Consider the following 21,258-nt stretch of genomic DNA (forward strand, 5'->3'; position numbering starts at 1 on the left):
CCAAATACTACAGTGGCACAGCTGTAGTGTACATTACAGCAATGGAAGAAGTTTCTCTGTCACTCTAGTAACTCCACCAACTTGAATTCTTAACCTAGCTACTATCACTCTTTGTGTACCTAGCCGTAGGGGGTTTATGTCAGCATAGCTGCAACATTCAGGGGTGGAGATTTTTCTGAGTGCAGTTACTGTGTTGACCTAAATTTTAAATGCAGACCAGGCCTTATTTGAAAGAAAAAAGAAAAAAAAAGGTACTAATGCAGGATTTTAAACTGAAGAGTAGTCATGAAGGATGTCCAGTAGGGTTTTAGTGGCATGCTTGACCACTTGGGCTAAACATGTTTTAACCATTCCTTTTTGCCTACAGAAGTTGGCCCAAAGGAAAAATTTCAACCATATTCTGATACTATAAAATACAGTCAATCACAGATTAAATCTTAATATTCCCTTTTTCATTTTGCAACGACTGTACATCTAAAGAAAGAACAACAATGAGAAAAAAAATATATGGCCCCCCACACCAAGCCAGCATTGTGGGTGTGCTTGTATTACACTGGCTAAGAATGTAGACAGGAGTTAACTTGACCCATAAACCCTTCCTCTTGCCCCATTTTCTTTCTTCAAAGAAAGAGGTGGGAATTTCTGACAGAGGAATTTCCACATAAACTAGGTCCCTCCTGCAAAGTTAGATGTAGCCATAATAAGACAGAAGTAATGAATCTCGAAGGCTACGTGTCTCAAGTCTGAGAGCTTCTGAGTTTACATGCTCTACACTAGGAAAAGCAGCATTAGTTCTTGTGCTCTGCTACAGATATCATAACTTTTTTTTTTTTACATTCTCAGCAGCAATTTTCCCCAAATACCCACAAAGTGGCTCAAGAAATATTCTTTGCAGAAAACATAGTGAAAGTTTGCAAACAAATAGATGGCACCTGATTTCCATTAGTGTTCTCACGTCAAAATTACTATTTTTTTTTAATCAGTTAAATTAAGAACAAAACATTGTCACCTATGTTGCTAGAGGTCAGGACGCTCATTGAGCAAATCTCATTTTATAACTTTTTCAAAGTTTTAGTCACAGAGCTCAACAAAATAAAAACACAAGTTTTGTCAAAAATTTCACGTTCATTCCTAAAGGTTGCCATTACTGCTGGTTCATACCAGTATGCTTCAGTACAGTGGCCTATGTGGCTAAAGAGTTACCTGAAAATACTATTAAAAAGCTATTCAACACCTGAAATATGTGGACTGTGCTTATTGATTTCAACCCCTTGCAAAGAATTTACCTCACTAGGCCAAGACCTCTTTCACCTATTGTCAGGCAACTCCTACACTCAGTTTACTATGAGTCAGTTTTATGTTATCCAACTTGGATTTCACCTGTTGCCCTCCCCACACCCTGGGAAACTCTGCACCTTTCTGTTTGCTACAATTGCAGCAGCTGAGAAATCTCATCTCGCCACTAAACATGCTTAGTTCATGCCCTGTTTTTCACATGCTCAGGGCACTAATGTGAACCAGGCAAGAAGTTAAAAAGGCGAGTTCTGCTGATCCTCGTTCCTGATATGCAGTTTTGGTGCCATGCTTCTGTCCCTATCTGTATAATCTGCCCCTTTCTCTACAGAGGCAGTGCATTCTTTAAAACAAAATTTGGGAATCAAAGCAGTAAGTTCAAGCTATTGGTATATTAGTTCCTATTGCTTCATTATGAATAAATGCATATCTGAATTTACTGGTAATAACTATGTAACACTAGACATTTTGAATCATGCATAATTAGAATACTAGCTCTATAAGACTTGATTTGTGGGCCTGTGCCACTCTTCCTCAGTTTGTCCATGCAGTTCTTTGTGCCTAGGGCTTCACAAATGAACATTCTTTTCGTTGCTCTGCAAACACACATTCAGTTTGGAGGGAAAACAGAATTTACACAGGACATGCTACAGCAAGTTAGAACATCTAACAGTAAAGATAAAAGGTAAGCCTTAGAGAATTTGAGTATACTGTGACTGCTTGGTACATAGTGCCAGACATATCCTTTATTTATGCTGCACATGTATACACATTATTCTAAAGTCAAACTTCAGGAAAAAGTGCAAAGCAGACTGAAGGAAAATGGGGGTGGTGGGGGTGGGTGTCCATAGGTAGCATTCTGCACTGCTGTGTGAGATACCCAGGTTCCGCTGCTGGCCCTTTGTGCCTTAGCCTGGCCGGTTGTGAAGGCAACATGCTGAACCTTTGGGAGGAAAGGCTACACCTTGAATTGCCCAACATATAGCCCTCTGGCGCAAGTAAAAAGCTGTACAAATGGGCTTGGAAGGAAATCTCAGCTAGTCTCCATTCACAGCTGAAAGGATGGTCACTGCAATGCAAGGAAAAAAGGGGTCTCTAAGAGCACTGACAAACTTCCTCAGGAAAGGTTCTGTTCTCCCATTATTACTGAGGAGTACTTCCATAAAACCCTGAAAATAACCTTCACAGCAGAGCTGGTAGCGAAGCCCTGTTTAAAATATCATTTTCCTGAAGCTTGTCACAGCTCTCTATTCCCAGAAACTTGCCACAAGGGTTTCTTAGTGCTGAGGTCTATAACAGCCAGCTGTATCGAGCAAGAGCTGCAATTCACAGGATAGGTACTGGCTAGAACTTCTCCAGCAGCACCAATGAGCAAGAAAGCAGACCACAGGTTTCTGCACAGTCCACACACTTATGATCTAGACTTAGCATTGCTTAGACCTAGTATTAGCATGCCACTACTTGAAAACCATCACATTATCTGAACTTTCTGCTTTGTTTTGCAAGCAAGGAAATCAAGGGCTTGGGAGGGGAAAAAAAAAAATTATACCACAGCTCAGTGGCCTCAGGGCAGCAGGATCTCTGACGTTGCTGCTGGGAGCTGTCTTTGGAAATTTAGTCACCCCTGGAGAATAGTTCACCAGAAAGTCTGCAATGGCAGCAACAAGCAGATAGACAGCCTTCAAGTTTTCATTGTAACTGTGTAACACAGCCTTGCAAAACTCTACTCAGCTAGGAAAAGTACATATTCTGGAGATATGAGCAAGATAGTGTTTTCATTATTATGGTAAAAGACTGGCAAGCAGATTTTCGTAATTGTATAAGGCTGGTCTAATACCATCTAGTATGCCTAGGACATGATCAAGTTAAGGTCTCTTCGTGATATGTTTCCTGTTTTAATAATAATTTAATGGCTGGAATTTATTTCAAATCACCATCTTTTAGATCACGGGTTTTCATGTGCAAGACTACTATTGGATATGCCCTACTTGCCAACACTTAACTACTTATCCATACATCCATCTTGGTTACATTAGATTAGGGGTGCCCACATTTTGCCCCAACAGAGACTCATGTTATTGACTTGCCAGGGGACAAATGGCCCCACCTAGTTTACTGAATAATGAAGAAAAGTTCAGCCACTCTCAGACACTACAGATGGTAGCATGCAATGTCCAATCCTGATCAAAGAGATTAAGCCACCACATGGATCAATACACACTTTGGTTTAATAATTCAATTCAGGACAGAACATGGCATGCTGAGCTGTATATTCTCTGCAGGCTACACTTCTGTATTGAAGACAAGGTCAGCTGTGGGTTGTATTTTAAAACTCCATGGGCTCTTTTGAGTGCCCCTCTAATAGTTGCCAGGGACAAAGACCACAGCAGCAGATCAGTTCTCCTCTGCCTTACCAGAGAATCTACTGCAATTGGCTTTGCAAAACTCAAAGGGTGAACAGAAAAGTTTTAATCTTACATGGAAGCGTATGGCCGGTTTGTACTTAAAATTTTAAAAGAGGAAGAAGGACAGTCTTTTGAAAGAAATAAATCCTGCAATTCTGTCCCTGCAGAAGAAACATTTGGTATGTCAACATTTTACAATACTTTCTTTTTAGGACCTGTCATATCTCTACTTAGTTTATTTTTACAAAAAACAAAAACCCCTCTCTGCAATAAAAGCTTTAAATCATGCTTTCCAACTGTGGGAAACGGGTCTTCTTTGTATCTCAGCACTTTCCTCTCAGAGGCACTGCACATGCTACACTACAAAACAAGCAATAGGGAAACCAGCCACTCATACACAACTGCCCACTCTTCCCCTACATGCACCAATTCAGATGCATGACCTATAGCTATCCAGGTTTTATACCAGGCTCATCACCATGGTATTTAAGCGCCATATTCCCTCAAAAGAGGGAAATAGTAAGAGGAATTCTTCCATCTTCTTGAAAAGAGACACTGTTCTCTTCATGCAACTCCCTGCAGCACAGACCACAAACTTATTTGGTTATTACCACTTATTCTACTGTACAATCTTGCTAATGCAAGTTAGTTACTATTACATGCAAAACAGTTATTGCTACTAAAATTCTAGTTTTATTAAATCTTTTTATGGCTTTGTTTGCATCAGGGATATTTCCCCCTACATACTGTGCTATTTTGCATTCCAGTTTCAGAGGTATTTTTTTATCAATTGATTCCCCCAAGCACTAAGCTACTTGATTCAATGGTATAGCTACTTTTATTCAGAACTGAACTAGCTTTGAGCACAGTTCCCCAGAGCTCTACTGTAAACAGCCCACCTGCCCAATATACATGGAGAGACGGAATATGCAGAGACTCTGTTTTTTATTACATAATTAACTCTGCAAGAATCACTGGTTTTGTATCTCAGTACATTTTGCCCATTTAATTAATCTAGATCAACTCAGAAACCCAAGCTACCCATTTTTCCCAGGTGGCCATTTACAGGCAGGGCTCAAGAAAAGATGCAGTACCCTCTCTTAGCTGACAGCAGTCTTTGTTATTTTTAAAACAGAGGTGGGTGAAAACCAATAGTGAGAGCAATTAAAAAGCTATTCCAGGAAATCAGACAGATATCATACACAGGTTGTTGTAAACCTGGGTTGGGAGTCATTTCCATCTCTTGCTTCAATAGTCCAACCGGCCTTTTGAGAGAGTGATAAATAAAGTTAAGATTTTGTCACGATTATTTTTAGTAAAAGTCAGGAACAGGTCGCGGGCAATAAAAAAAATGCAGGGAAGCCCATGATCTGTCTCTGACTTTTACTAAAAATAATGGGGATGGGGGAAACTGACCAGGGGATGACTGAAGCCCAAGCTCCACAGGGGGGATGAGAGCCCAAGCCCTGCAGTTGGAGGAGGGGGAGCTCTAGCACCCACCATGGCTGACAGCTCTAGGGCCCCTGCCGCCTGCAACGGCTGATGGCTCCAGTGCCAGTGACTGAGAGCTCTGGGGCCCCCACCGTCCATAGCAGGCTGACAGCTACAGGGCCCCATTGCTCACGATGGCTCGGAGATGTGGGATCCCCACTGCCCACAATGGCTGACAGCAGTGGGGCCCCTGCCACCCGCAGCGTCTCGGAGCCCCCGCCGGCTGACAGCTCTGGCCCCAATGCCCCAGGCACAGGGCTGAAGCTGAAGGGAAAATGTCACAGAGGTCTCTGAAAGTCACAGAATCTATGACTTCCATGACAAAAATCTTATCCTTAGTGATAAACCATTTGGATTTCACCTAGCTCAGCTTTCCATTCTCAGAAGGTAGAGGGAAAGGCATTGTGGAGAGAGAGAAAATTGCCACTCAGTTAAAAAAGAAATCAGATAGCTGGGAAAAGTACTGGAAGTGTCAATCTATAATTTAGGATGCTAAGTGCACAAAATTGAAAAAACTTGTAGACAGCAATTTGAATTTAATAATTTAATTAGTAAGACTAATTAAGTTGATCATTAGCATATCATTTTTTAAATAGAGTTATTTCTGCAAAATGTGAGTCTGCTCAACCGTTAACAGAGCTCATTAATTATACTCATATGAGAAGGTAGCAGAGTTGCCTATAAAACACGTACAGTGCCTCTTCAGCTTCTGTACGGTGGATGGGATAAGTAGTAATGAAGTGGTCTACACGAAGACAGAGTCTGCAAGAACAGTTTAGGGTGTTTCACTAAGACTAAAAGGAAACAAATACCACTGTCAATTTGGTGGGTGTCCTGGATTTGTCTTGCAGTTCACCTTGTATGGACGAAGAGATGATTTGTCTGGATGCTCACAGTCTACTGTTTAGCTTGGATAGACTTTACCAAAAACAAAACAAAACAAAACGTCAGCTATTATTCCACAAAGCCCTTCAAGTTAATAAACTCTGTTTCCAAAGATAGCATTGCCACTACCATTGCCTAAGGAGGATACTGCATCTTTAGACCACGTTCATAACATCTGTTACTGTCTGCTTTCTACTGTTAGTTACATTATTGTCAATAATAATTTGCCACTCTGAAATTGTAAAAATACTACTAGGCTCATGCACTGATCCTAACATGGCACTACAGTTTGCTACGAAGCACTAATGCTTATGGAACTATACACATCTCAAAATGGAAGACATTGGTGATTTTGTTGTTTTCAAACAACTTGTAACATCATTTTGTCCACAAGTATTAAAATATATATATATATATATATGTATATATATCTATTGCACATGCCCCTTATTTATTTGTTTAACCTTTCATATGGGAAGATTTCCTGCCAACATGGAGAAACAGAAGCGGAGCAAAGAGTAAAGTCTAAAGGCTGAGGCAGTATTGCCTAATACAGCAGTTTCATAAAGAAACTGGCAAGAAGCATACTGCAGTGGGGTCTTTTGGGCATGCACAACTGCAGTTACTCCTGTGACAGCCACAGAACATTAGCCGGATTATAATTTTATCTTAAAAATTAATCAAGTGGTTACATGTTAGGGGGCAGGCAGGGAAAGTCAACATTTGTTTCCATTTCTCACTATGAGGCAGAGCTTGGAGACAATTATTCCTACCAATGTGGCAAAGGGGGCTAAAGTGTGTCCACCTTCTCCAGAGTCCATTCTCTGCCTTTTACAATATATTGGAAACAATATCAAATTTGCTATCAGGCTGTGCTAGAAACAGCTGCAAGTGGTTATGTCAGAAGGGAGACAAATAGGAGTCAGGAAGGCGAAAAGAAGAATCACCAGGCTTAAGAACAAACATTTGCCATAATGGATGCCTTCTAATCACATTTAAACCTGTGACATGGACAGCAGATATTTCCCTCACTAATGGCCTGATCCTGCCTCTACTGAAATCAATTCTAAATCCCATTGACTTCAGTAAGAGGAGGCTCTAAAAGGGAACGTATTTTTCCAGTTGTTTTTAACGCTCAAAAATCCAAATTCTGTTTGGCAAGGGACTGCACTGTATTTAAAAGAAACCAGCCCAACTGCCTACCCATGACGAATACAATTATTTCTCCAAGTGAACAGATAAACACAGCTGACTGGTGCATTGGTGCTTATTATATTCTGATGCCATTACATCTTGTATTATTTTCAACATGAAATGTACAGCTCAACATTCCCTACCCAATGAGTCTGATTTTCTCTCTAAGAGAGCACAAAACAGGAAACAATGTAATTAAACCTTATTGTCACAACACAAGTTCCCTGTGGCTCTACACAACTTTATTCCCAGGAGTGAAGAGCAGGACCAAAGCCAGTGCATGGGTTTTGTTCAACTCCAGAATTTGTTCTCCTTCAACTTCCACTACAATAGATAGATTAGATAGACAGATTAGACAGATATAAGAAAAAGTTTCTTTAGAGATTCTCTCTTCCCCATCCTTTTATAATCCCTTCCCTTCTCTACCAGTCATAAAATGTTGCTCTCGCTACTTGTCACCAGGAGTTAAGTAGAATTTCAGTTGTTGGGTTTTTTGTTGTTTTTTTTTTTTAAAAAGCCATTTTTAGGTTGCCTGGCTCTCTCCAGCGGTTTTCTAAAAGAAAATAAAAAAGAATATGAACAGAGCCTATACCCCTTTTTTGATCCAGATTTGAAATTATATTTTTTTAAATCAGCAAATCACATTTGCTAAATTCACATTAACACAAGCTTGAAATAAGGTGCACTACTAAGTGGTCCAGGTTCAAGTGAAAGAAAACAGATAAACCAATTATGGCCTTTCCAACAAGAAACCTCATTAACCACACAGACTACCACTGCAGCGAGTAACTAAACAACATAAAGCTTCTATCTCAAACGGAAGGAAAACATCCCGCATAAGTCACAAGTGATGGAGACAAAGACTCTGGTGTAAACACGTGAGAACCATGATCTCCTCCTTAGTTTGGGAAGAAGATACAGGAGGAGCCAGAAAAAGAGCACACTTCCTTCAGCATTTCTGCTCTCTCTGAACTTGTTTCTCTATCAGACCTCCCATCACCTACACCCTGGAAGAAAACCCATCCCAATATTCCAGTAGCCAAAGGAGAGTTAAAAACCAACTCCATCAGCTGTATGAAGAAGTTATAAACTGCATCCAGGACGTTGAGGGGATGAGCTGGAGCATTACCCTTGTAGCCTCTCCCATCCCACCAGAGGTCAGTTCCTCTATTAAAAAGAAGTTCTGTTCCATCTCTTGGATCATAGACAGTTTTTTTGTTCCTTTTGCTGCTGAAGCTGCTGGAGAAGACTGGAGGTACAATGTAAACCCAACACTATAGCATCATCTTTTGCACTAGGAGGTTCTCAAAGATTCACCTTCTTAGGGAAGGGGCTTGTTACAAAAGAGACAGTGCAGAGCAACTTCTTTTCCTGGTGAAAGCTCCTCACATTCACTGGTTATGTGGATTTACACATGCAGATGTTTTTGATCACAGAATGTGAGGATTCATTCATCCATCCATGATAGACAAGGTAATTCTGTATTTGTTTCTGCGCATTAGCTGCTTCACGAGGTGACATCGAGACATTTATCTACAAAGTCAGTTCTTTGTTCTGGATTAGGACATCCTCATTAAGGGATTTTCCAGGATTGTGGGTTTTTTTTTTTTTAAAGTTTGTTCCTCATTTCAGGGTGGAAATCTGTTCTGGTTCTCTTGCTGCAACCTTTCACATATGTTGAAACAGCTTGGCACAGCATCACATGCAGATGCACTATCCATTTACTTGGTTCTCCAATAGGGCACAGTGGGAGAAGACGTTACACTCCTAAGATTATAGAAAGGAGATACTATTCAAGAAGACTGGTTTCTGTGAGAGCATGCCTGTAAAAATCTTCTCTAGGGTGCAAAAACAGAGCTCAAAAACTCTGAAGACATCACTTCAGGGACATATCAAACATTGATTTCAGTTGCTTGCTTGTAAGGGTTGGTTAAATGCTTGCTGTGTGCTCCTATGGCGGATGCCAGCTGGTGCAGGCTCCACACATCAAATGGTGGTTTAAGAAGTTGAAACATAAAGAGAAGAATTTTTTCTCATTACATGCCATGGAGATAAGGAAAAGACTTTTCTTCACTAGTAGTGGAGCATCCACCTTTCACTGTCTATGATCAGTTTCTAAGCAAAAGTAACAGGATAACTTCCGCAGGGATGCCAGGAACAGACCTGAAAACACAAAAGGAAAAACAAACAGAGAACAGAATGAAATTAACTCAAAATTAAAATGCTCAAAAGTTCACTTCTTCAAAATCTGATTTCAATTTATACAAGATCAGGATGTTGCACAAACTGCAATGATAGCGAGACTTAAAGTTCTTAGAGTTCTAACTTTAGAAGTTTCTAGGCTGGCTAAGTAAACACTACAGATATAACGAACTAAAAACTTACTTGCTCACACAGAAGCAGTGTGTCCGGCAACAAATATCACACTGTTGGGAATGTGGTAGGTAGCTATATTGTTTCTTAATTGTGACCCAGAAATATGCTGTTGCAAGGGAAGTGTGGTGCCAGGAAAAGAATACACATATTGCACCTTGATTGTCTTTTTGGCCAAAATTTCAAATCAAACAGGTACCATAAACCAGGAGCTAATTAATCACAATCTACAAGACTATGAATACCACAAGTGAAGAAAGGTGTTCATAGTGGCTGTAAGATCACACAAGTTAGGTACTTTTCCTGTGCCCACTTGCTTTTCTTCATTCACTGAAGAGAGAGAATCCCAGTGTGACTACACCTATGCTCCTGCACCAGTAGCACTTTCTTGGCATATCTGATCATAGTGGCAGTTTGAAATGAAGCTTCTGTTTTAAACTGATGATGCAACTGTGTAGGGGCACAGCCATGTTGGTGCCAAGAGATCATTTTTCTCTTCTATGTCAGGAAGTCCATCAATGACCCTCTCTATGCTGCAATGTGGGAAAGGGGGAAGATTTCATATACACACCAGTTTTTATTCTTCCTCCATTATCCTCTTCCCCCTTTATCAGGTCTTTTCTTGCCTATGTCTCCCTCCCTGCTCTAGATCACCTTCATTCCTTGCTTGGCAGGTAGCTGAAATTAATCTCCTAGTTAACATTTTAGGGTCCCATATTGAAAGAGTGGGTAGATCAGAAAAACACAGCTATTGTACACATTCCTCTAACTTTCTCACCAAGGAGCTCAAAGCACTTCACAAATATTAACAAATTTCACATCATCATACCCATATAAGTAGGAAGGTCTTATTATTCTCATTATACAGATGGGGTAACTGTGGCAGAGAGGGTGAGTGACTTGCTTAATGTCACACCAGAAGTCTGTGGTGACCTGGAAAGAGAATCCAGTGTTTCCTGACTCCCTGTTCTATGCCTTAACTGCAAGAACATCTTTCCGCATTGCAAAAGACAGAAATGAAATCAAAGCCCTCGAATTAGTTGTTTAATATTTGACATTTTGACTATCAGCATAAAATAGAATGCAATTAGCATTTATTCTTGTTGGAATAAATCATTAAACCAGGCTCAGTTATCAGGAGCAGTTCAAGCAGACACTGTGGTAATAGTCCAGTACCCCCATAGCATGCCAAGGAAAGCCAAATCCCTCTGGGACTGACATAAAAAAAAATCAGAAACAAAAAAGAAACAGACAGTTTATACCTACCCTTAACCTCATGGCCACACATGCCATCATTTTCCCCCAAGAGCCTTTCCTTTCAGTTTGCTGATTGGCACTCAAAATGGAACACAAGTGAACCTGATTGGCACAACAAGATGGATAATAAATAAATAAAACAAACAAACGAGCAAAGCAAGAACAAAATTTCTGTTATCCTGACACTGTGCAGGGTACAAACACTAGGAAAAGAGCAACAGTGGTTATCTTTCAGGGATTAGTTAACCAAGAATCATGATGTTACTCCATGAATTATTATACAGATGAATTAGTCTTTCCTTCCCCCGATAGGAAAAAGCCTACTGAGCCACCCTAGAACTAGCTCATCCATCCCAACAAATACCTCATTCTAAATGGTAGCAAAATGCCACTGGTTTTAAAGTTTAGTTTTCAATGGATTAAATGGGAGCAAATCAACTTTCCCCCTCACTTCTGGGGAGAAGAGCACCTACCCAAGACATTTCCAAAACGTTTTTGTTCAGAAACCATTCTGTCCCTGCGGTAAGAATATGCATGTTATTTAATAGATCAGTTGGTGAAATCTTTCACATTAGTCAGTTTGTGCAACACTTACTCCAGGGGGAATCTGACACTACTGCGCGTGTGCATATTTAATGAGCCCCGCAGATTTCTAATTTTTCAAGCAGAAAAAAGTTTCTGCCAAAATGTTGCTACAGTTCTGCCCTTTGCCCACCGGGGACTCTGTGGCGATAGAACAAAGTTGCAGCTCCCCGCAGGGAGGGAAGAGAGAGCTGCCTTCGCAGCGCTTGTCAGGCCAGGTCAGGAGATGGGCTGTGGGAGGCAGGAGAGGTGTGTCAGACAGGGGCTAATAAGGGCTAGTGAGGGAAGACAGACTGGGGCAGGGGCTGAATGGGAGTGGAGGCACAGGGCCACACGGTTAGGGTGGTGCAAAGACACATGGGGATGTGGTGGTGGGGGGGGAGGGGGTGAAGAGCTACACAGGGACAGGGGAGTGGCTGGGTGAGGGCACAGAGACATGTGGGGACAAGGGCAGATGTGCCTGACTGAATGGGAGAGGCTAGAGGTCAGCCAGGATCTGCATGGGGGAAGCTCCCTAACAATCCATCCCTGCCACACACACACACCCCAAAAAAATGGTTCCATACTTTTTCCACCCATACTCAACAGCCCTCCAAGTTCACACCCAGGCTCCTTCCCAGCAATTTACTTCCCTCTCCCTCAGCTCCTCCATTACCCCTGACTCCCCCAAGCCTTTGCTCTGCTTCTGAGGGGTGTGAGAAATACGGTTCTGCATTGTTGTTTAAATGAATTAAGAACAAAAGAATGGCCATACTGGGTCAGACCAAAGGTCCATCCAGCCCAGTATCCTGTCTGCCAACAGTGGTCAATGACAGGTGCCCCAGAGGGAGTGAACCTAAAAGGTAATGATCAACTGGTCTCTCTCCTGCCATCCATCTCCACCCTCTGATAAACAGAGGCTAGGGACACCATTCCTCACCCATCCTGGCTAATAGCCATTAATGAACTTAACCTCCATGAATTTATCTAGTTCTCTTTTAAACCCTGTTACAGTCCTAGCCTTCACAACCTCCTCTGGCAAGGAGGTCCACAGGTTGACTGTGTGCTGTGTGAAGAACTTCCTTTTATTTGTTTGAAACCTGCTGCCCATTAATTTCATTTGGTGGCCCCTAGTTCTTATATTATGGGAACAAGTAAATAACTTTTCCTTATTCACTTTCTCCACACCACTCATGATTTTATATACCTCTATCATATTCCCCCTTAGTCTCTTTTCCAAGCTGAAAAGTCCTAGCCTCTTTAATCTCTCCTCATATGGGACCTGTTCCAAACCCCTAATCATTTTAGTTGCCCTTCTCTGAACCTTTTCTAATGCCAGTATATCTTTTTTGAGATGAGGAGACCACATCTGTATGCAGTATTCAAGATGTGGGCGTACCATGGATTTATACAAGGGCAATAAGATATTCCTCCATCTGATTCTCTATCCCTTTTTTAATGATTCCTAACATCCCATTCGTTTTTGACTGATGCTGCACACTGCATGGATGTCTTCAGAGAACTATCCACGATGACTCCAAGATCTCTTTCCTGATTAGTTGTAGCTAAATTAGCCCCCATCATATTGTATGGAAAAAATAATACCAACTATACAATGTGCATTGCTTTACATTTATCCACATTAAATTTCATTTGCCATTTTGTTGCCCAATCACTTAGTTTTGTGAGATCTTTTTGAAGTTCTTCACAGTCTGCTTTGGTCTTAACTATCCTGAGAAGTTTACTATAGTCTGCAAACTTTGCCACCTAACTGTTTACCCCTTTCTCCAGATCATTTATGAGTAAGTTGAATAGGATTGGTCCTAGGACTGACCCTTGGGGAACACCACTAGTTACCTCTCTCCATTCTGAAAACTTACCAAATTATTACTCAGAGTGCTGTATTAATAAGCCTAGTAAGAAATCTATTTGTCAAAAAACATTTCCTGAATCTTTTTTGTTGTTGTTTGTATTGTTACAGACATACCTGCTGACAGGTATTTTGAAATAAGTGACCAAAAATAATTGAAACTTGGTGTGACTATATTGTGTTATTTTGACAAATAAAATATGCAGAATTTTAAAATATTGTGCGAACTTAATTTTTTGGCGCAGAATGCCAGCAGGAGTAAACACTGTACTCCTCATCCTCCTAAAATTTACATACCCATACCTAATTAAGTACACCAGTAAATCCATGCATGGAAGAGCTCACCTGGAGAACTATATGTACAATACACTACTTCCCACACTGCTCTTAATTGGATTTGTTCCGTAAGAATTTTTTTTTTATGGTGATAATTGCTCAACACACTGGGACTGAGATTTTCCTACAGACATATGTCCAACTCCATTTCCTTAGAAACTGAGGTGAATGGAATTATTGCAGATTGATAAAACAAATACATCTTTAATGCCTGTCTAAACAGTTGTAGGGGAAGGAATAATGTCAGGCCTCAAGAATGTGATGCTGACAACCCAACTGGTAGAATGATGGATCACCTGTAAGCAGGGCTGCTTCGTTACACAGAGCTTACACAATTAAAAAACACTCCCAACATACACACGAAAGCATTCTGATCCTTTTTATTCTCCTCCTCCTGCACTGCGGAACATTTTCAGAGGCAGAGAAGAACCAGAACCTTTAGCCAAGATATAATCCACTGTGCTCTATTGTGATTTCTAGCGCTATTCTCTTAGGTTAGCCCTTACATTTTCACATTGTGAAAGGTCAGAATTTGACAATCTCAAATCATATTACAATAACTAAATACACAATAGATTTTGAGAGCATGTGAACACAACATTAAGTCCTTCATAGAACAATTCATTTGATAAAGAACAGTGATTCCGAGCTCTCAGAAGCCTATGCATCATGACCAAAGGAAAGAAGAGACAATTTCTAAGCAACGTTAGAATGAGCAAAGTAAGACCCAAGACTATAAGTGAATGAACTACACATTAAAATAAGTCAAATTTTAAATATTTCATCTGCTGCTGCTGCTTTTTCATAACATCGTCATGCAAATGAGTGCCTCAACTAGTAACGTGCCTCAATTTGCTAGGGGCAAAATTTTCAGACATTCACTAACTTCATATTTAATTTTTAGAGTGCTCAGCTTGACATCCTTTCCACCTGATTTTCAGAGGTGATGTGGAACCATTCATCACACGAACATCAAAGGAAAATGCAGGTGCTCTGAACTTTTGAAAATCAGACACAAGTGAATGAAGTTTATTTAAAATTAGTGAACACTTCTTAAAAATGTTTATCATAAATATAAAGGGAAGGGTAAACACCTTTAAAATCCCTCCTGGCCAGAGGAAAAACCCTTTCACCTGTAAAGGGTTAAGAAGCTAGGATAACCTCGCTGGCACCTGACCACAATGACCAATGAGGAGAGAAGATACTTTCGAAGCTGGAGGGGGGGAGAAACAAAGAGTCTGTGTCTGTCTGTGTGTTGTTTTTTGCCGGGGACAGAACAGGAATGGAGTCTTAGAATTTAGCAAGTAATCTAGCTAGATATGCGTTAGATTATGAATTCTTTAAATGGCTGAGAAAATAAGCTGTGCTGAATGGAATGGATATTCCTGTTTTTGTGTCTTTTTGTAACTTAAGGTTTTGCCTAGAGGGATTCTCTATGTTTTGAATCTAATTACCCTGTAAGGTATTTACCATTCTGATTTTACAGAGGTGATTCTTTTTACTTTTCTTCTATTCAAATTCTTCTTTTAAGAAACTAAATGCTTTTTTCATTGTTCTTAAGATCCAAGGGTTTGGGTCTGTGGTCACCTATGCAAATTGGTGAGGATTTTTATCAAACCTTCCCCAGAAAAAAGGGGCTAAGATTTGGGAGGATTTTGGGGGGAAACGATGTTTCCAAACGAACTCTTTCCCAGTAACCGGTGTTAGACGTTTGGTGGTGGCAGCAAAAGTCCAAGGGCAAAGGGTAAAATAGTTTGTACCTTGGGGAAGTTTTAACCTAAACTAGTAAAAGTAAGCTTAGGAGGTTTTCATGCAGGTCCCCACATCTGTACCCTAGCGTTCAGAGTGGAGAAGGAACCTTGACAATGTTGCTACTTACAAAAAGAGGATTGTTTGGTCATAAGGTTAGTAATTTGCAGGTATGCTGCACAGGATTTAATTTTAGTTGATAACTGTCAGTAAACATCCATTTTAGCAGACACTGAAATCAATGGAAAAAACAAGCCTTCTGCACTCCTGGTGTCACAGGAGTATGAGGTGCAGAGGAATCCCTGTGCTGCCTCAGGGCCTGTAACACCTGATCCTTGCAGGCATAAGGTGTGGGGGAGGCTGTGGACCTGGCAGGGCAGAGCAGAGCAGAGACCCCTGGCTAGGACTGCAAGAAGAAGGACTCTCCTAGCTGAGGGTGAGGTCACAAGGTGCTGAATGGCTCCTGCAACAGTGCAGGGAGCCCTCTGCCCCGCTGCTACAGACCCACTCTCACACTCACCATCAGGGAATGCCAGGGGTCTCTGCTCTGCCAGGACCACAGCCTTCCCCACAATTTGTACCTGCAGGGATTGGCAGCTCCCCTGTGGCAGAAGTGTGTTCATGACGTGGGAGGTGCAGATGGCTCCCTGCATGGCCGCAGGGACGTGGTGCCCAATCCCTGCAGGCACAAGATGCGGGAAAGGCTGTGGTCATCCTGGCCCAGTGGATCAGAGACCACCCAGCTAGGGCTGCAAGGAGAAGGACAAGCTTCCAGCTGCAGGGGAGAGCATCCTGCTGCTGAACAGTTCCAGCCTAGGATGGCTCCCAAACATTTGGCCAATGAGTGAGTGAGTGAGTGAGTGAGTGGGTGGATGGGGCCAGTGACACCCAATCTCTGCAGGCATAAAATGCAGGGAAGGCTTCGGGTCCTGGCCCAGTGGAGCAGAGACCCCCAGCCAGGACTGCAAGGAGGAGGAATTGCCCCCAATAACAGAGGAGCCCACCCCACTGCTGAATGGCTCCATCCCTGGGCAGGAGCCATTTCAGCAACACGGTGACCTCAACCATGGCTAGGGACTCATGGTCCTCCACAGGGGGGTTCTGCTCCTCCCCACTAGGACCCCAGCCTCCCCTGCACCTTGTGCCAAAGGGATTGGGATCACCAGCCCCGCAGGGACCCCTCCGTAGCTCCACTGTCATGACCGCACTTCTTCACTCATGTGCCAGGAATGTGGGATCCATCTCTGGTCTGGACTGTTCAGCAACAGGGTGACCTTCCCCACAGTGGGGGCTCGTTCTCCTTGCAGCTCTGAACTGGGAGTCTCTGCTCTACAGGCCAGGACCACAGCCTCCCCTGCATCTTGCGCCCTGTTGTCTTGGACGCCTCAACCACTCAGGGAGGCTCCCATAACCCTGCTGTTAGCACTGTCATAATCCTAACCCCAGCCTTACCTGCCACAACTGTAAAAATAAAAATACTTAAAAATGGGGGTGGGGGAGGTTAAATTGATAAAAACTGTCAAAATAGGAAGAAGAAAAAAATCTAATTCTGCCAAGCCAATTTACTGGAGTTTCTCCCCATCCCAGCCAGCATTCCTATTGATGTACGTATCTACCATTGTGAGGTTAATGCGTTATTGACAAAGGAAAATGGGATTCTGAGAATGTGTTGATGTTAGATACTACACTTCAATAACTTCCTCAAAAGATGTGCTTAGTTTACAAGACAATCAGATTTTCCAGCTGCCAGCACTGAAAACTTAAGGTGGTTTCTAACATACCACAATTTGTGTGGAAGTGCTCTCACTCTCTCCTCCATACAGTATAATTAAAAATTAAAGTTAACCAGCATATATGGAAGCATGAGGCAGAATAAGATACAGCTCACCTTTAAACCTGAAGACTTATTTTGCTGCCACTAAAAAAAGCAGTTAAAACTTGAAAGCTCTGTGTGGAACGCATATACTATAGTAAGGTGTCCTTTTTATAGTTAATTATGGAGGTGTCAGTAGCAACTCCAATACTAAGATTAAGAAGCAATCACAACACAAACTAACTAAATTCAGAACTAAAATTCCTCTGTTTTATACTATTAATGCGTGAATACAGTCTACAAATTTGGAACAATAACTCACAAGACAACTGAATTGTCTCAGTAAATATTTTTACTTCAAAACTTACAAACTGTTGCTATGGAAATATTTTTCAAGTGTTCTCTTTATGGAATGTCAATCTGTTTCCCCACGTATTTCTTTGGTTCCCTCTAGCTAAACCACCCTACTCCCCCACCAATTCTAAACGTCACACTCACACAAATAGCATCTTGGACATAAGCCACTGTTGAAATTTCAAAATTAAAAAACACATGAAGAGTTAGGGCTTATTTACATGGGAAAATTTACCAGCATAATTATACTGGTATAACTCTTCATGTGGACACTCTTATTAAGGTAAAACAGTGCCCTTTTCCAGTTAGGTTATATTACTTTGGAAATGGTATAAGCTAAATTGGAAAAAGGTACTCATACCAGAACAAGATTGTTCACACAAGCAGTTATACCAGTATAGCTACAGTGGTATAATTATGCCAGTGAATTTCCCTGTGTAGACAAGCCCTTAGTCCCCTAATTCAAGATCATTTAATTTTGTCCAGATTAGCCAACAGAACTATTCAGATCCACCAGGTACTGGTTTTTCCAATACCACCTGCCTGACCAGCTGTGATTTGCCAAACAGAGCAGCAAGGGCTGATCTCTGGGGAAGAGAATGGGATTGGAATAGATAGGAGCGGGGGAAAAGAAGTAACATAGGTTTGTGAGGGCACACAAAGGCATAGTGCTTGAAGGTCATGTGTGATGGATGTAGGTAAGGAAGTGTGGAGAAGGCAAAAATCAAGGTTATAGGTTGCAAGAGACTGCTAAGGTCTTAACTAGGGATTTCCTGTTTTTCACGGTTGCACTAGTGGCATTGTCACTTGAGCAAGTTAAACCAGGGATGGCATGGTATTTATGAGAGGTGGTTTTTACCACCATGGGAAAAACCAGTTAGTCCCAGTTTAAGGCATTTTCTATTTCTATCTGCTGTTTCATCAACACACACCTCATTTCAATTAGTTTTAGTTACATATTCAAACGTTGGTTACATAAGGCAGTAGATTTATAATTAATTTAGGGTTATACAAATAAAACAAAACTGCAGTGGGCATAATACAAATATATGTAAATATCGGAATGTCTGTATGCAATTTGGTTTTGTATCTTCTCAAGGAAGTTATACACGTTATCACATATTTCAGTTTTCGATATAAAACAAAAGTAAAAAACAGTTGATTACATGAAAATGACAATAATGCAGAGTTGCACACTTGAAGCATTAAGCAATCAAAAGCATGCAAAGTTACAGACTACCAGTCTAGGTCCATTTGGTCAGGCAGCATTCTGTAGCAGAAGACTAACTTTGATGTAGTGGACAGATCAAGCCTATTCCTCCATTTTTAATGGATGTATCCACAGTTTCAAAAAATTCATTCTGTGTTTGCTGAACCTGCTGGAAACCGGTACAATTATTTTTCTAATTCAAACCAAGTTTAAGACAGTATTCACCAGCACCCTGTCCTAAGCTAGTTTTTCCAGGAAATTGCCAATTGGAGTTTAACCACTTTTTGACCACGTTTTTTGATTTGAGGGAATATACATGAGAGCTACACTACCTGCAAGACTCTAATGGTTTCATAAGCAATGGTCCCCAGAGTTAATTTTTCCTTCAGATCCTCCTCTTCTATCACAAGTATTGATTTAAAATGCAGTTTTGGTCAGAAAACTGAGCAACTGAAAATGGCAGCTTCTTGATTGATCTGCTTTTTGTATTGCTTCTAGTATTTTCTTCTGTGTTCTTTGATAAAAAGATTTTGCCCGTGTTCTCTGGCAGCAGAAATTGGATTCCTTTCAGCAACAAAAATGTCAACTAACTTCCAACTTTTTATACACACAAACCATGAAAAAATGGGTGATTATCACTACAAAAGGTTTTCTCTCCCCCCACCCCACTCTCCTGCTGGTAATAGCTTATGTAAAGTGATCACTCTCCTCACCATGTGTATGATTATCAAGGTGGGCCATTTCCACCACAAATCCAGGTTCCCCCCCCCCCCCCGGCCATCACCCATTTTTTCATGGTTTGTGTGTATAAAAACGTCTTCTGTATTTTCCACAGTATGCATCTGATGAAGTGAGCTGTAGCTCATGAAAGCTTATGCTCAAATAAACTGGTTAGTCTCTAAGGTGCCACAAGTACTCCTTTTCTTTTTGCAAATTCAGAGTAACAGCCGTGTTAGTCTGTAACCTGTAATATTGCTTGTGAATCCTGATTTTGAATTTTTAAGCATCTGAAATCCATTCCCTTGTGTGCACCCCTCACCTAATGCAATATGCTCACAGAAAACAAAGGTAGAAAAAATAGGTCAAGTCATCAATTTAACAGCGTTCCACTAACATCCAGACTTCGTGTATAAAAGATACAGTCTTTTAATAGTGTAATTTTCAGGCCTCTATTTTTGTAGTCTGAAATATTCAGCACTCTTTTCACCAGCTGAATAGACTAAATTCAAATTATGTATTTTGATTTTTCTGCCCTGCACATCAACAGTTGCAGCTGTTCTCTGAACATAAATTACAGCTGATTTACTATGCAGGAAACGTTCTTCTAACCATCTGCTGCAGCCTACTAACAACTCTGTATCTAATGCATCGCTATGGGTTATCCATACTTCCAGTGTCTCTGAAGTTATTCAGACTTTTTCAGGGTGTATTCGAGCTCTCCTCATTCAGACAGACTTGAATTCAGGACCCTTTAAACCAGCACTCCAAACTATTTCTGCTATGGTTTTCTACGAACCCTTGAACTACATTAGTGTTTAAATACAACAGTGATAAGCCCAAAGATAGACAGACGACGATGCAAACCACAGCAGACGGGTAGCTTCGGGAGGAGCATTATCAACTGGAGTAAACTAGCGTGTGTGTGTGTAAAATTCAGATACGAGGAATCTAATTAAACCCTCCCCCTAGAATTCCGCGGCTCCAGTTTTGGAGCATCGCTAATACACACAGTCTGCCAGGCCCGTGGGCGGGGGGGGCAGGGGGAGGGGGCACCCAGCCCAATCAGGGGGATACCATACACACAAACACACACACACAGCGCGGGAGGGGAGTGGAGACATCGAAGATGTACGTGCCCAGGCCCAGCCGGCTCAGGGATTAAAGGGGGGGGGGGGGGCCGGTACTTAACCAGAGCGAGTACCAGCCGGAATTCGTACACGGCCAGGCCCAGCCCAATCAGGGAGCAGGAAGGGGAGGCGGGTACATAGATGCCCGGGCCCAGCCCAATCAGGGAGCGGTGAGGTCCCGCCGCTACCCAGGCTCAGTCTTGGGCAGCCGTTCCCCGCTCCGTTTACCTGCCCCTGGCCGAGGCCGCCAGGCCGCGGCCGGCCCTCTCCCCTCAGCCTCTTCCTCTCACTCCGCCATCTTCCCCGGCTCACCTCGGCCACCCAGTCGGGGGCTCAGGCGCCCGGGCGCCTCCAGCCCCGCCCACTCGAGAGCCAACCTATGGGGCACCGCATCATCATCCTTCCGCCTTCGACGAGCATTGGTCAGTGGACGCATCCGTCAGAGGTACTTGGAAACCGCCTGCAAAACTGTCTCCTCTGATTGGCCAGGAGAGGAGCACCCTTTTGCGAAAGTATTGGTTACCCCGTGGGATAAGACCTCCCCTCACCTACATGTAAACGGGCCGTTTACGATTGAACGTGTGTTCGTGTGAGTGCGATTCCAGCCAGCTGGCGCGGAG

The 21,258-nt window shown here is 42.0% G+C and overlaps 1 long non-coding RNA gene across 6 annotated transcripts; it reads right to left on the reverse strand.

Moving 5' to 3' along the window:
* Positions 1-585: 585 nt before the first annotated feature.
* Positions 586-20,972, reverse strand: LOC141989240 (uncharacterized). 6 transcript variants are annotated; one of them, XR_012639943.1, is made up of 3 exons: positions 20,951-20,972; positions 10,908-11,000; positions 586-9,431 (listed from the first exon to the last, which is right to left on the reverse strand). It is a non-coding gene; the product is annotated as an uncharacterized LOC141989240 (long non-coding RNA). The 6 variants fall into 6 exon arrangements; XR_012639939.1 differs by lacking the exon at positions 20,951-20,972 and adding an exon at positions 20,867-20,919; XR_012639941.1 differs by lacking the exon at positions 20,951-20,972 and adding an exon at positions 18,870-18,926.
* Between the last annotated feature and the right edge of the window lie 286 nt (positions 20,973-21,258).

The sequence above is a fragment of the Natator depressus genome, chromosome 6 (assembly GCF_965152275.1).
Source record: "Natator depressus isolate rNatDep1 chromosome 6, rNatDep2.hap1, whole genome shotgun sequence".
Lineage (NCBI taxonomy): Eukaryota > Metazoa > Chordata > Testudines > Cheloniidae > Natator > Natator depressus.